Here is a 12,156-nt window from a genome sequence, read left to right as displayed (position 1 = left end):
TAAAATATTTTATTTCATTGTAAAACTAATCCTACTAGGATTTGGATGGGAAGTATCACCACCCTGAAACACTTTATTATTTTTTCGTCTGTGTCTACTGACTAAAGTTCATGTAGAGAAGGGGTTTTGTCTGCCCCATATACTGCTGTACCCCCAGAATGCAGAACAGAGTGTCATACAATGAATGCTTAACACAGACTTGTTAAATGAACAAATGTATCAATTACACATAATTTCTGGGTAATTTCAGAACAGTTAAAATATCTACAACATTGAATCTTCCCACATACTCATTTTTTTTATGACTGTCAAGAAACTATTCAGCTCTGTTCATAGGAAAAGTTCATGGAATTAATCTGAAACCACCTTACTGAGTCTTTCTCAATGGAAACCATTTCCCAAAAGGTCTTTTATGTTTTCTCTGCAGAAAATCTTACTGCCTTCAAATACTGTAACAGCTCTGGCTCTTACTCATCAATCTTTGCATCATTTATTTCCATTGCTTTACTGTATTTGCTGTAAAGTCTCAAACAGTGCCAACCATGGTATGCGCAAGCAGACCGACCATAGCAGGCAGGCCTCAAGAGCACTGCTTCTCCACCTGTCTTATCACCCCAGTAGAAGCCTTTTTATTTAGGTCTTTTTCCTAACCACCCCAAAGAAATTTTAACATCACAAATACACCATAAAACCTGCATTATGTACTGCATCTATGCCTATCTGCACATTATACACAAAGATTTAAGAATTTTTGGTCCCTTCAAGAGCTAATTCTCAGTTACTGCGCCAGTTGAGAATACATGCGCTAGCATTTTACCACTAAGATGTCTGCTACTGATATTATGTGGTTATACTGCAGAAAATCTTTATTCTCATTTACTGAGAGTTAATTTTTTTAATTAGAAATGAATTTTATCAAATACTTTTTCAGCATCAAGATCATTTTTTTACTTATTAATGCAATGAACTGAAATAATTTCCCTATTAATGAATTACGGATGTTCTAAGAATAAGCATACTTGGTTCAGTTTTGCTAGTCCTTTAGGCATTCCTGGATTTGACTTGCTAATTTAGGAGTTCTGCATCTTCAATCTCATTAACAATTAGTCAGAAACTGCCTTCTCTTCTATTCCATTGCCTGTCTGTGGTAGTATCAGGAAGCATGCAGCAGTTTACAAGCATCATCGAGGACTCACTGTGTCCAGAGCGCCATGCTGGCTTATAGAAAGACCCTGAAGTTTTCACATTTGTCATCTTATACATAGTACAGGAATTTTCTATTCCTTGTAGGTTCCTGTTACTGGCCTATAAAACCATCTCATTGTAGTATCACACTGGGTATAATTACTGGGTGTGATTTGGGTTTTATTTGGGTATGATTATTTCCTTCATGAATATGAAAGTGAAGGTCGCTCATTTGTGTCTGACTCTTTGCGACCCCATGGACTACACAGTCCATGGACTTCTCCAGGCCAGAATACTGGAGTGGGTAGCCTTTCCCTTCTCCGGGGGGATGTCCCAACCCAGGGATTGAACCCAGGTCTTCTGAATTGCAGGCAGATTCTTTACCAGTTGAGCCATAAGGGAAGCCCTAATCCTAACCATGATTCTGGGTCTGTAGTTTAATGATTCTGGGTTTACAAGTTTATAAATCTTAAGACGATTTTAGTGTATTTTTCAGAAAGTCAGTTATTTTGTTCTGATTTTCAAGTTGAATATCATACTACTTTCTCCGATAGCTATGATTTTATTATGTTTTTCATTGCCTTGAGTATCTGTAAACATCTCTTCATGGCTAGACTCATCAATACTTTGTTTTAACGACCTTTTCTAACAACAGTCCTGATGTAAGCCATACATTCTATCTTCTTTTTCAGGAGCAAGCTTACTAATTCATTTCTGACAACTTCAACGTGTCAATTCCTCTTCCTTGTATTTTATTTTGCTTTTCTATCTGTCTGGACTGAACACTTAGTTAATTTGTTCTAATCCAATATAATTCTCACTCTTGATCCCCCACAGGTAAGGCTTTTTTCCTCTGGCTTACTTCAAGATGTTCTCTTTGTTATTTTCTGCGGTTTAAATATAACATGGTCTGATGCAGATTTTCTAGCATTGATCCTGCATGGTCTTCTCCAAGCTTCCTGGATCTGCGCATTGTTGTCTAGTGTTAATATTGGAAGAGTCTCAGTCACTATTGTTTCACGTCATTCCACAGAGAGGCCCTAATGCACAGGAGACTCACCCACCCGCTACCTAGACCCCACTCCCTGTGTTCATCCCTCCACCCCTCCACCCTGTCCCCTAAACTGTACACGGAATAAGAAAACAATGACAACAACAACAACAAAAATCCTTTAAAGTAGTTTCTAACAGTAGTTCCTTAGGAGGTCACAGCAAGAAACAGGCCAACAGTAGCTGGAGATAATCCACAGTGGTTTTCTCACTGTTTTGGTCGCAAGACCCCTTAAACCCTTTTTTAAGAAGAGAGGGGTACCCCCCTCAAAGGGCCCTTGGTTTATGTAAGTAATAGCAATTAATATTTACTTTATTAGAAATCAAAACCTGTAGGATGCTTCAGGACTTCCCAGGTGGTGCCAGTGGTAAAGAATCTGCCTGCCAGTGCAGAAGACTAAGAGATGTGGGTTCAGTCCCTGGGTTGGGAAGATCCCCTGGAGAAGAAAACGGCAAGCCATTCCAGTATTCTTGCCTGGAGAATCCCATGGACAGAGGAGCCTAGCAGTCTACAGTCCATGGGGCTGCAAAGAGTCGGACATGACGGAGCACACACACAACATAGGATGCTTAAGTGGCTTTTTTACTTCTAGTGTGAAAAACTGTAAAAAATTTTATCCTTTAAAAAGCTCATAATGTCTACACTCTAACTCCTTTTCTTTAAGCTCTCTAAGTGATTGGTCCAACTTTGCCAACAAAGGTCCATCTAGTCAAAGTTACGGTTTTTCCAGTAGTCATATATGGATGTGACAGTTGGACTATAAAGAAAGCTGAGCGCTGAAGAATTGATGCTTTTGAACTGTGGTGTTGGAGAAAACTCTTGAGAGTCCCTTGGACTGCAAGGAGATCCAACCAGTCTATCCTGAAGGAAATCAGTCCTGAATATTCATTGGAAGGACTGATGCTGAAGCTGAAACTCCAATACTTTGGGCACCTGATGTGAAGAATTGACTCACTGGAAAAGACCCTGATGCTGGGTCTTTGAAAGCAGGAGGAGAAGGGGATGACAGAGGATGAGATGATTGAATGGCATCACCAACTCAATGGACATGAGTCTGAGTTAAACTCCAGGAGTTGGTGATGGACAGGGAGGCCTGGCGTGCTGTAGTCCATGGGGTCGCAGAGTCGGACACGACTGAGCGACTGAAGTGATTGGTCTCAAAGTGATGCCACGAATTAGGTGACAGGGTGATACTCTAAATGTTCAGAAAAGAATGCAAGACCAAGAGAACACTTAAACAAAGTGGTTTAAAAAAAAAAGACATACAGGCGCGCGCACGCACGCACACACACACATATATATTTAGCTAAATATTTGTCATTTCATAATACTTACTGCCAGAAACTTTTTCTATAAATTTTAAATCATTATAAATATTTTATATATACATATTATAGGTACTTATATAACTTTTATAATACATATATTTAGCAACTAAATACATAAATTTAGCGACTAAACAACCAAAAATACCTATACACACATATATATGGATGTAGGTGTGTATACACATAAAGCTTCCATGGGACAGCTTCCTGAGCAGATGTTCAGAGAAGCTGCAGTCTGCACAGCAAGCGACCTCCCTGGACAAGACCCTATTGTGAAGAAAGAGCAAAACCTGCCCCGCTGGCAGCAGCTCAGCACAGGGAGCCTCCAGCAGAGCCTCCAGGGAAGCCCCAGAGAGCCTCCAGGAACAGGTGAGCCTGGCCCTGACCTTGGAGGCCTGGAATCCCCAGGAGTGACGCCAGGCAAGCACCACAGTCCCTCCTGCCCCCTGGGGCCACAGCAGACCTGCAGGTCCATATGCAGGAAAGAGGCCGGCCACCTCAGCCAGCTGTGTTTGAAAAGTATCAGCTTCCTCAAAGAGGGCCTAGAAAGTCCTAGAAAAGGGCCCCAAAGCTGGCAAGAAGTGACTGACTCTTGTTTCCTGCAATCAACTAAACGGAAATTCAAGCTCTGAGCTAGTAATTTATATAGGCACTTTCAACTTTTGCAAATAAAAAGATATAATTCCTTTAAAAATAATAATTAGATAATCTATACACTGATAAATATGTTACTATATAGTTTATATATATATATTGATTTTAGGATGTACAGAAAAAGTTTAGCATTCTAAAATGCTGAACAGTTTGACTAGTAATGGTAAGACATCAGAGATTAGCTTGTCCACAGTCACAGGTAGAGAGCAGCAGAGCTGAGATTCAAAATCAGGCCTCAGGGCCATGCTGTTCGATTCTCTGTGTGATTTTTTAAAATTTTTATTATGGAAATTTTAAACATACGTAAAAGAAGAGAGCCCAGCATAAGGAACCTCCACGTTCCCGTTTTGTCCATTTTCAACCACATCTCCTCCTCAACATATGTTTATGCTGTGTTCAGTGAGCACTTTAAAGCAAATCCCAGGTACACCGTCTCACCCATAAACACTTCCGTGTGTGACTCTGTAAAGGGATACGCTAATTGTGCTTAAGAATTCCTGGGAGCATTAGGTTATCACTATCACCACAAACACAGAACCCCTCAGAAAAGGAAACCAGAGAAAATACAGGATGACAGCACTTAAAAAAAAAAAAAAGCTTCTGACATGGCTAACTTCTAAAATCTTCTAATTGTGGCTTAGATGGTATAGAATCTGCCTGCAATGCGGGAGACTTGGGTTTGATCCCTGGGTTGGAAAGATCCCCTGGAGAAGGGAATGACTACCTGCTCCAGTATTCTGGCCTAGAGAATCCCATGGACTGTGTAGTCCATGGGGTCACAAAGAGTCAGACACGACTGGGTGCCTTTCATTTTCAAGGCCAGGATGGAAAGTGAGCAAGGGACAGGAGGGAGGCTTTCCCTCTCAGATCATTTACAGAAGCCCAGGGTTAACATCAGCAGGAAAAGCAGACCAACCAGCCACCTACATGAGCTCCTCTGGCAAGTGTCAGTGGCCTAGCCTTTCCCTCCAAACAGACATTGGCCACACTAACTCCATCCCAGCAAGACTGCTGGGAAGACGGGAAGAGGAAGAAGTCAAAAGTGGAAAACCCAATACCATCAACAGTCTACATGTGCTCAATTAAATCACAAGACACTTAACCTTCTCTGCGAGAATGTTCGGAATGAGAGAGGAATGCAATCGAGAAACTACTGCTAAATTATTTACAATGAAAAAATTAGGGGAAAAAGATATTGTCCTAAATTTATATTACTGCACAAAAACAAAGTTTCATTTGTCCCATGGTGACATGGGCTCAGCACAAGCGCTTCCATATGGGGCCTGTTATCTTTTTTTGATAGTCTTGACTTGTGGAATCTTTACGATGAGTAAGTCAATATGACTGTTAACAAATTTAACTACAGTAAACTGGTATGCCAAAATCAATGTAGATTTTCAAAAAAGGTCACGGAATCAACTGTCAGTTTAAATTGGTCACTTTTATTGAAATTGTTCAACATGACAGAATGTCACTTAACTACCAGATTCCTTTACATGAGCAGAGCTGGATTAATTTGACCCAAATTTTACATAATAGCTTTCCCAATTTCTAAAAATGCATCAACTTTGTCGCCTACCTTAAAACTTCTGCTTTAACTGCCTAGCCCTACCTCAAAAAGAAACTTCCCCAAGGCCACAAATCTTGACACAGTGAAAGCAAAATCCCGCCACACTCAGCAGCGCCATCACTCCTGAGCCCGGGGATCAAACGGGGAGACGCCTCCGGAGGAGGCTGCAGCCCAGCTGTGAGGGATGAAGCTGCTGCAGCGGAGCCGGCTTAGGAGGAACTCTAGGCACAGTCCCGGCATCTGAAGTAACGTAAACAGTCGTGCTCCCTCCCATCCAGCCTGTTAGCAGCCTCACGGCTGAGGGAGACCACACACTCGGACCACACAGCGCCAGCTCAACTCGCACGCAACGTCCACCAGCTGTCATGGGGTGGGGGAGGGGACGGGGGTGGGGGGGAGAGGGAGGAGAGGGGAGAGGCGGGGAGGGAGACGGAGGGGGCAGGGGAGACGGGCGGGGCGGGGAGGGGCAGGGAGGGGGCCGTCCACCCTGTGTCACTCCGGAGGGAGGGAGGGGAGGGGAGACGGGCAGGGGGCGGGGGCGGCGCACAGCCCCCGAGAAGTGAGGTTTCCTGAGAAAACAAGCCGCCAGGCCCCCGATGTGGCCTTGACCTGCACTCCCCTAACCAATTTAGTAGCTGATGAAGGATTAACAAAGCATCCATTTAACATCAATTAACCTCCTGTCCATCACAGGTCAAAAGAGAAAATTACCATTATACAAGCCTTTCATTAAGATAAAGACAGATACGTTTTCTTATAATCTATAATAAATACTTAAATAAGGGCACACATTCTTTTAGATTTATATTACCGTTGATTTTAACCCGCATGCCTCTTTTCCTTTAATGAAGCACACAACACGAATGTGAAGTGTTTCTACAACAGAAGTCAGAAAATTTTAATTCTATACTTTTTCCATATTTCACTGTGGCACAATCTTTAATTTTCCAAAAGACTTACTGGTAGAATAAAACACGGTAAATGGTTTTTTACATAACTTCAGACTAGATGTACATAGAAAAAAATAACAAGTAATGACATTAAAGGAGAAAAAGCAGAAAATGTAAGCCCAAAAATAGGATTAAAAGGATTTAAATCAATTTAAAAGGATTATATATTTTTTTTAACTATTTAGTATAGAAGAATTTTTATTTGAATAGCAGATAAGAAATGTGAACAAAGAAGGGATCAGATGATCTTTCCCAGTCAGGTACTGAAACAGAGAAGGGGGCAGGGCACAAACTTTAGAAGAGAGGCTCAGCTGAGGATGCAACATAAACATCCGGTCCCATCACTTCACGGCAAAGAGATGGGGAAAAAATGGAAACAGGGACAGATTTTATTTTCACGGATTCCAAAATCACTGCAAACAGTGACTGCACCCATGAAATTAAAAGATGCCTGATCCTTGGAAGAAAAACTATGAAAAACCTAGACAGTGCTTTAAAAAGCAGAGACATCACTTTGCGGACAAAAGTCCACATAGTCAAAGCTATGGTTTTTCCAGTAGTCCTATATGGATGTGAGAATTGGACCATGAAGAAGGCTGAGTGCCAAAGAACTGATGCTTATGAACTGTGGAGTTGGAAAAGACTCTTTAAGAGGAGAGCAAGGAAATCAAACCAGTCAATTGTAAAGGAAATAAACCTGAATATTCATTGGAAGGACTGATGCTGAAGCTCCAGTAATTTGGCCACCTGATGCGAAGAGCCAACTCACTGGAAAAGACCCTAATGCTTGAAAAGATTGAGGGCAGGAGGAGAAGGGGACGACAGAGGATGAGATGGTTGGATGCTATCGACAACTCAATGTACATGAGTTTGAGCAAACTCTGGGAGATAGTGAAGGACAGGGAGGGCTGGCTGGAGTTCATGGGGTCGCGAAGAGTTGGACACAACTGAGCGACTGAACAACAATACAACAAAAGTTAACATCACACACCTGCTGCCAAATCACAGCACTTTACAAGTGGATATGGTCCTAAACAATTCACAGAAGCTTCCAGATGAAACTAAAGGCCAACCTTGCCAGAAACAGACCATTGGCAAGAGGCAGAGGGCCAGCTCTTCAGGGGTGCAGGACTGCCGAGAGCTACCCTGCGGCAGGCACACCCCAGACCGGGCCGAGGACCACACTGTGCAGCTTACACTCGAGCTACAATCCAGGCTTCCTGAGACCCACTGCCCCCATCCTTTCCATACTGACACCAAGCTGTAAGGGGGAAAGAGCAAGCAGAAGGAACCACTAACACCAAAACCAAAACTTAAGGCAAACCGTATAGTCCACCCCAGTCTTAAACGCCACCAACAGTACTAAAGGATGTTAATGAAGCTTTTGAACAAACCCAGCACAATTTTCCAGGAAAAAAAACAACACACAAACAGTCTTATTAAGTCAGTTCCAAACTCCTTTGCCTGAACTCCAGGCATTCCATAATCTAAAATGCACTCACATCTCAGCCCTGGGCCTCTGTTCCTAGTAAGCCAGGCAGACATTCACATGCCTTCTCTCCAGAGGGCCACATCCTCCCCCATTAAAGTCTGATTTCCATGAAGCCTTCCCAGTTCCTCCAACCCCAAAACATCCTCTCCCCTCTCCGAATTCCTATTATATTTACACTGAGTATTGCAGCTTAGTTCTTGGCTATTTAATGGAGAAGACAAAAATATCCCCTTATGAATCCAGACCACTTTTATTGCTAACATGTGTCAGGCATATGTTAAAACTGGGAGACACAAAAATGACTAAGACTAATCCCTGTCTGGCAAGAGCTTCTTCTTTTGACAGACGTGTAAATAGCTACAACCCCTAAGATAACACAGGACAGGACAAGTGCTAAGTGGTTACAGGATCCCCTGAGTTGGAAACTTTCAAAGCAGGAAACTCTGAGATGATCTAGTTTTCTATATTCTCGGGAACAAGGAAACTGAGGCCCAAAAAGACTGCTGAACAGCTGAGCCCAGCTACACAGCAGGGGGCGGCAGCACACGGACCAGGAGGCGGAGCTTCAACCTTGTGCTTTCCAAACTGAAGTCTAAGGACGCCTGCAGGTGTGTCCACAGCTCTAACGTGCATAATTTCTCCACAGTCACTGTAAGTCTGTGTGTCTGTATCAATAATTCTTTTAAGCTAACATAACAGTGTGGAAAATCACGTGACTGAAACTCAATACTTCCACCATGCAGTCTCACCAGGCGCTCCAGGGGACCCAGGAACACCTTCCTGGGAATCTGAGAACAAGCAAGGCCCCAGCACACTGCTCACCAGAGTTATCAGCATTATTTCCCATTCCAGTCAATCTAAAATCCTCTCTGCTCAAAATTGGCCTAAAACTCACCCACTCAGCAAACGTGTAAGCTCCACTCTGTGGAGGTGCTCTCCACTCTGTGGCAGATGCTGATCTAGGAATCCTGGCTAGATGAGATGAGTAAACTAAAGAAGGGGTGGAAAGTAATGCAGACACTAACTGTACAAGCAGCACTTCCTATGTTGCCTAAGGGTGCCAGGCCTGACACTAGAAATTGTTCTACATGTATTAAAGGAATATTAAAGGACTGCCTGTGCAAAAATGTTAAGTACTAATTTCATTTCCCACTAGGTTTATCCATAACAGGCTCTCAAATTTTCGTGGAATGAATGAAAATTTAACTTGTCAGGTTAATAATCATCTTTTATGGAGGTAATTTTCAAAATGATATTCGGCTTAGGAAATTAAATACCTGAAAAGAAGAAAATATCATTTTCTGAAACTTCCAAGCATTGTTCCATGTTACACTGGGGGATTCTCTGTTTAAAAACCACTAAATTTTTACTTAACCAGACAGAAGAGAAGATTTCAGTACTAAGCACAGGTCACCCTCTTTCTATTGCCTCCCTTTGGGTCAGCAACTTTTAACACAGAGGTTCCTTAGGAAGCTTTCTGCTTCCAATTCCAGTGCCCTGACACCAAGCCTGCCTAGAAAATAATCAAAATATTATGCACTGGAAAAGGAATCCACACAGCCTCAGCTAGAATTAGCTTTTCAAAACAGTACACCCAAATGAACTCGTTAAGATTTTTAAAATACTTAAAAAATTTTTTTCCTTATAAATTTACTCAGATTAAAAAAAAAAAAAAAAGACACGTTTCCTCATATGTATTAGTAGGAGCAGTCTTCACCGATATAAGCAAAGCTTACTTCCATTCAAAGACAGCTATTTCTTAGGAGAGAACACAAGAGTTTGGGCCCCAGGGCCTCACTGCAGGCTGTCACTGGCAGATAAACACTGAGTAATTACACGATTTCAGGCTACTTACACAAGCACTCTGAGCTTCCGTCTCCCCATCTGTAAAAGGCGGACGATACCTTCAATCCAGAGAAACACTGACGGGCACCGAATCAGTCTCAGTATAGATCTCCAGTGACGCAACCGAAGGGAACAAGCAAAACCTGCCTCTGGGATTCGTTCTTCACCGATAAATCCTCAAACTTTACAGAGTAACAGCTAAGCAGGTGCGCCGAGGGGCAGGAGAGGCCAACTGCAACCCTTCCTCGAGCGTCAGCCCGCTCCAGGGGCGCTAGCAGAGAGGAGGGGCCGGACTCCGGGACCCCCGCAGCTGCCCAGGGAGCTGGGCCGGGGCTCCAGGACCCTCTCGGTCCCCGGGTCAGCGGGGCTGGGGCTCCGGGACGCCCGCAGCTGCCCAGGAAGCTGGGCCGGGGCTCCAGGACCCTCTCGGTTCCCTGGTAGGCGGGGCTGGGGCTCCAGGACGCCCGCAGCTGCACTCTAACAGTCCGGGCTGCAGAGTGACACGGGCCTGACGGCAGTTGCCGGCCCTCCCGCCCTCCGCCCGCGCCCCCGAAGGCCTCTCCAAGGCCTTGGCCCGCACACCTACCTGCAGGACCGCACGGACAGGGCCCCGCGCCGCGGCGGCCGGCGGCCCGCACCCTCACTTCCGCCGTCGGAGCGCCGAGGGTGTCGATCGGCCGCGCGACCGAGCGTCGAGCGCCCGACGACCGGGCCTCAGGGGCGGGGCGGGGCGGGGGCAAGAGTCGGGAGACGGGTGGGAGCCGAGGACCCGGCCGCGACCCCGGTCCTTCAGAAGCCGCGGGCTGACCCGCGTCTGGGCAGCAGCGACACGCAGCCCGCGAGGCCGCGGTACTAGCGGCCAGGAGCCCTAAGCGCGGACACTCGGGCTCGGCCGCCGGCCCCGGACACGGAAAGAAGACCCTTGCGGGCCTGGCCAGAGGAAACCGGCTGCCTGACAAGGAGCGGCGGCCGCGGGTCGGCCGGAAGTGACGCGCCGCCCCGGACGCGGCGGGACCGGAAGGGAGCGCGCTCTTCCGGCCGCTGGGCTCTGCGCGCGTCCAGGTTTCAGTTTTGGCTTGGTCGGCCAGGGGCTGCGCTGCTGCCTGTCCGGCTCTCGTATCCACGCGGCTGTGTGGTCACTCCAGTGGGTGCCCTAGCAGACGGGCCCGGATGTCGCCCCGGGCTCTGGGGGTGTCGCGGTGCTGACCGCGGTAGAACGGTGCGCTGCGTCCGCCCCGCGGTGCATCCGGGGGACCGGGCCTCCCTTCCCAGAGGTCAGGCAGCAGCTGGTGGCTGGCGGTTTCCTAAGAGCCGGACACGGGCCCAGGTTCGGGTTAGTCTCCTGTGACGGCAGGGCTCAAGCAGGCGCTGAGCATCGCTCACGGTGTCTTCTATATCATCCCGAGAGCCCCGGGTGGCACCTGGGACAGGCCTTTCAGAGGGAAAGCGCTGTGACAGAGGAGCCGGCATCGCAGACGCACTGCCCTGCCCCGCATCGCGCACCCAGAAGCCGCCATCCCGCTGGGATGGTAGAACGGCCTCAACGGCACGGCTGTGGCTCCGGCCGGGAACAGCAATGTGGTGCAGTGCTGTGTGGCCGCAAGGGCTCCTGTGGACCTCATACCACACTGGTGCGGTGTCTCCAGTAGAGCCCTGGCTTCCGCGGCAGGGAAGGATGCTCTGCCAGGGCGTAAGAGGGTCCCCTCAATCCTAAGACCTCTCCTCCGGGCTTCTCATACAGGCGACAGAGAAATGACCCTTCTCATTAGGGGAAAATCGGGGCAGGGAGGGATACTTCTGGACTCAAGGCGCTCCCTGGGCATCTTTTCTGTGCCTGGTGATTCCAGCAAATGGGTAAAGCAGCACCCCTGGCCTGGCAGGCATGGCAGCCAGGAGCTCAGACCCCACAAGGACAAAGGTCTGGTCTCATCGTCAAGCAAGCAGCCTAGACCGGCTGGTGGAGAGGGAGGGAAATCCAGAATGAGTGGTAAAGGAGGAAGATAAATCTATGGCCCCAGGACCAACTGTGGCAGGAGCCCATAGCTCCACCTGTCAACACTCCTGGTGTGGGTGTGACATCA

At 46.4% G+C, this 12,156-nt stretch overlaps 1 protein-coding gene across 2 annotated transcripts in view; it reads right to left on the bottom strand.

Moving 5' to 3' along the window:
• Positions 1-11,045, bottom strand: part of EXOC2 (exocyst complex component 2) — a 118,132-nt gene extending 107,087 nt beyond the window's left edge. For both annotated transcript variants that reach the window (XM_061147751.1, XM_061147752.1), the window contains exon 1: positions 10,662-11,045. The gene's annotated coding sequence lies outside the window, so the exon portion shown is untranslated. The remainder of the gene's footprint in view (positions 1-10,661) is intronic.
• Between the last annotated feature and the right edge of the window lie 1,111 nt (positions 11,046-12,156).

This window comes from Dama dama, chromosome 7, assembly GCF_033118175.1.
Source record: "Dama dama isolate Ldn47 chromosome 7, ASM3311817v1, whole genome shotgun sequence".
Lineage (NCBI taxonomy): Eukaryota > Metazoa > Chordata > Mammalia > Artiodactyla > Cervidae > Dama > Dama dama.
The sequence above is the reverse complement of the archived record's forward strand: the minus strand, read 5'-3'. Positions and strand labels throughout refer to the sequence as shown.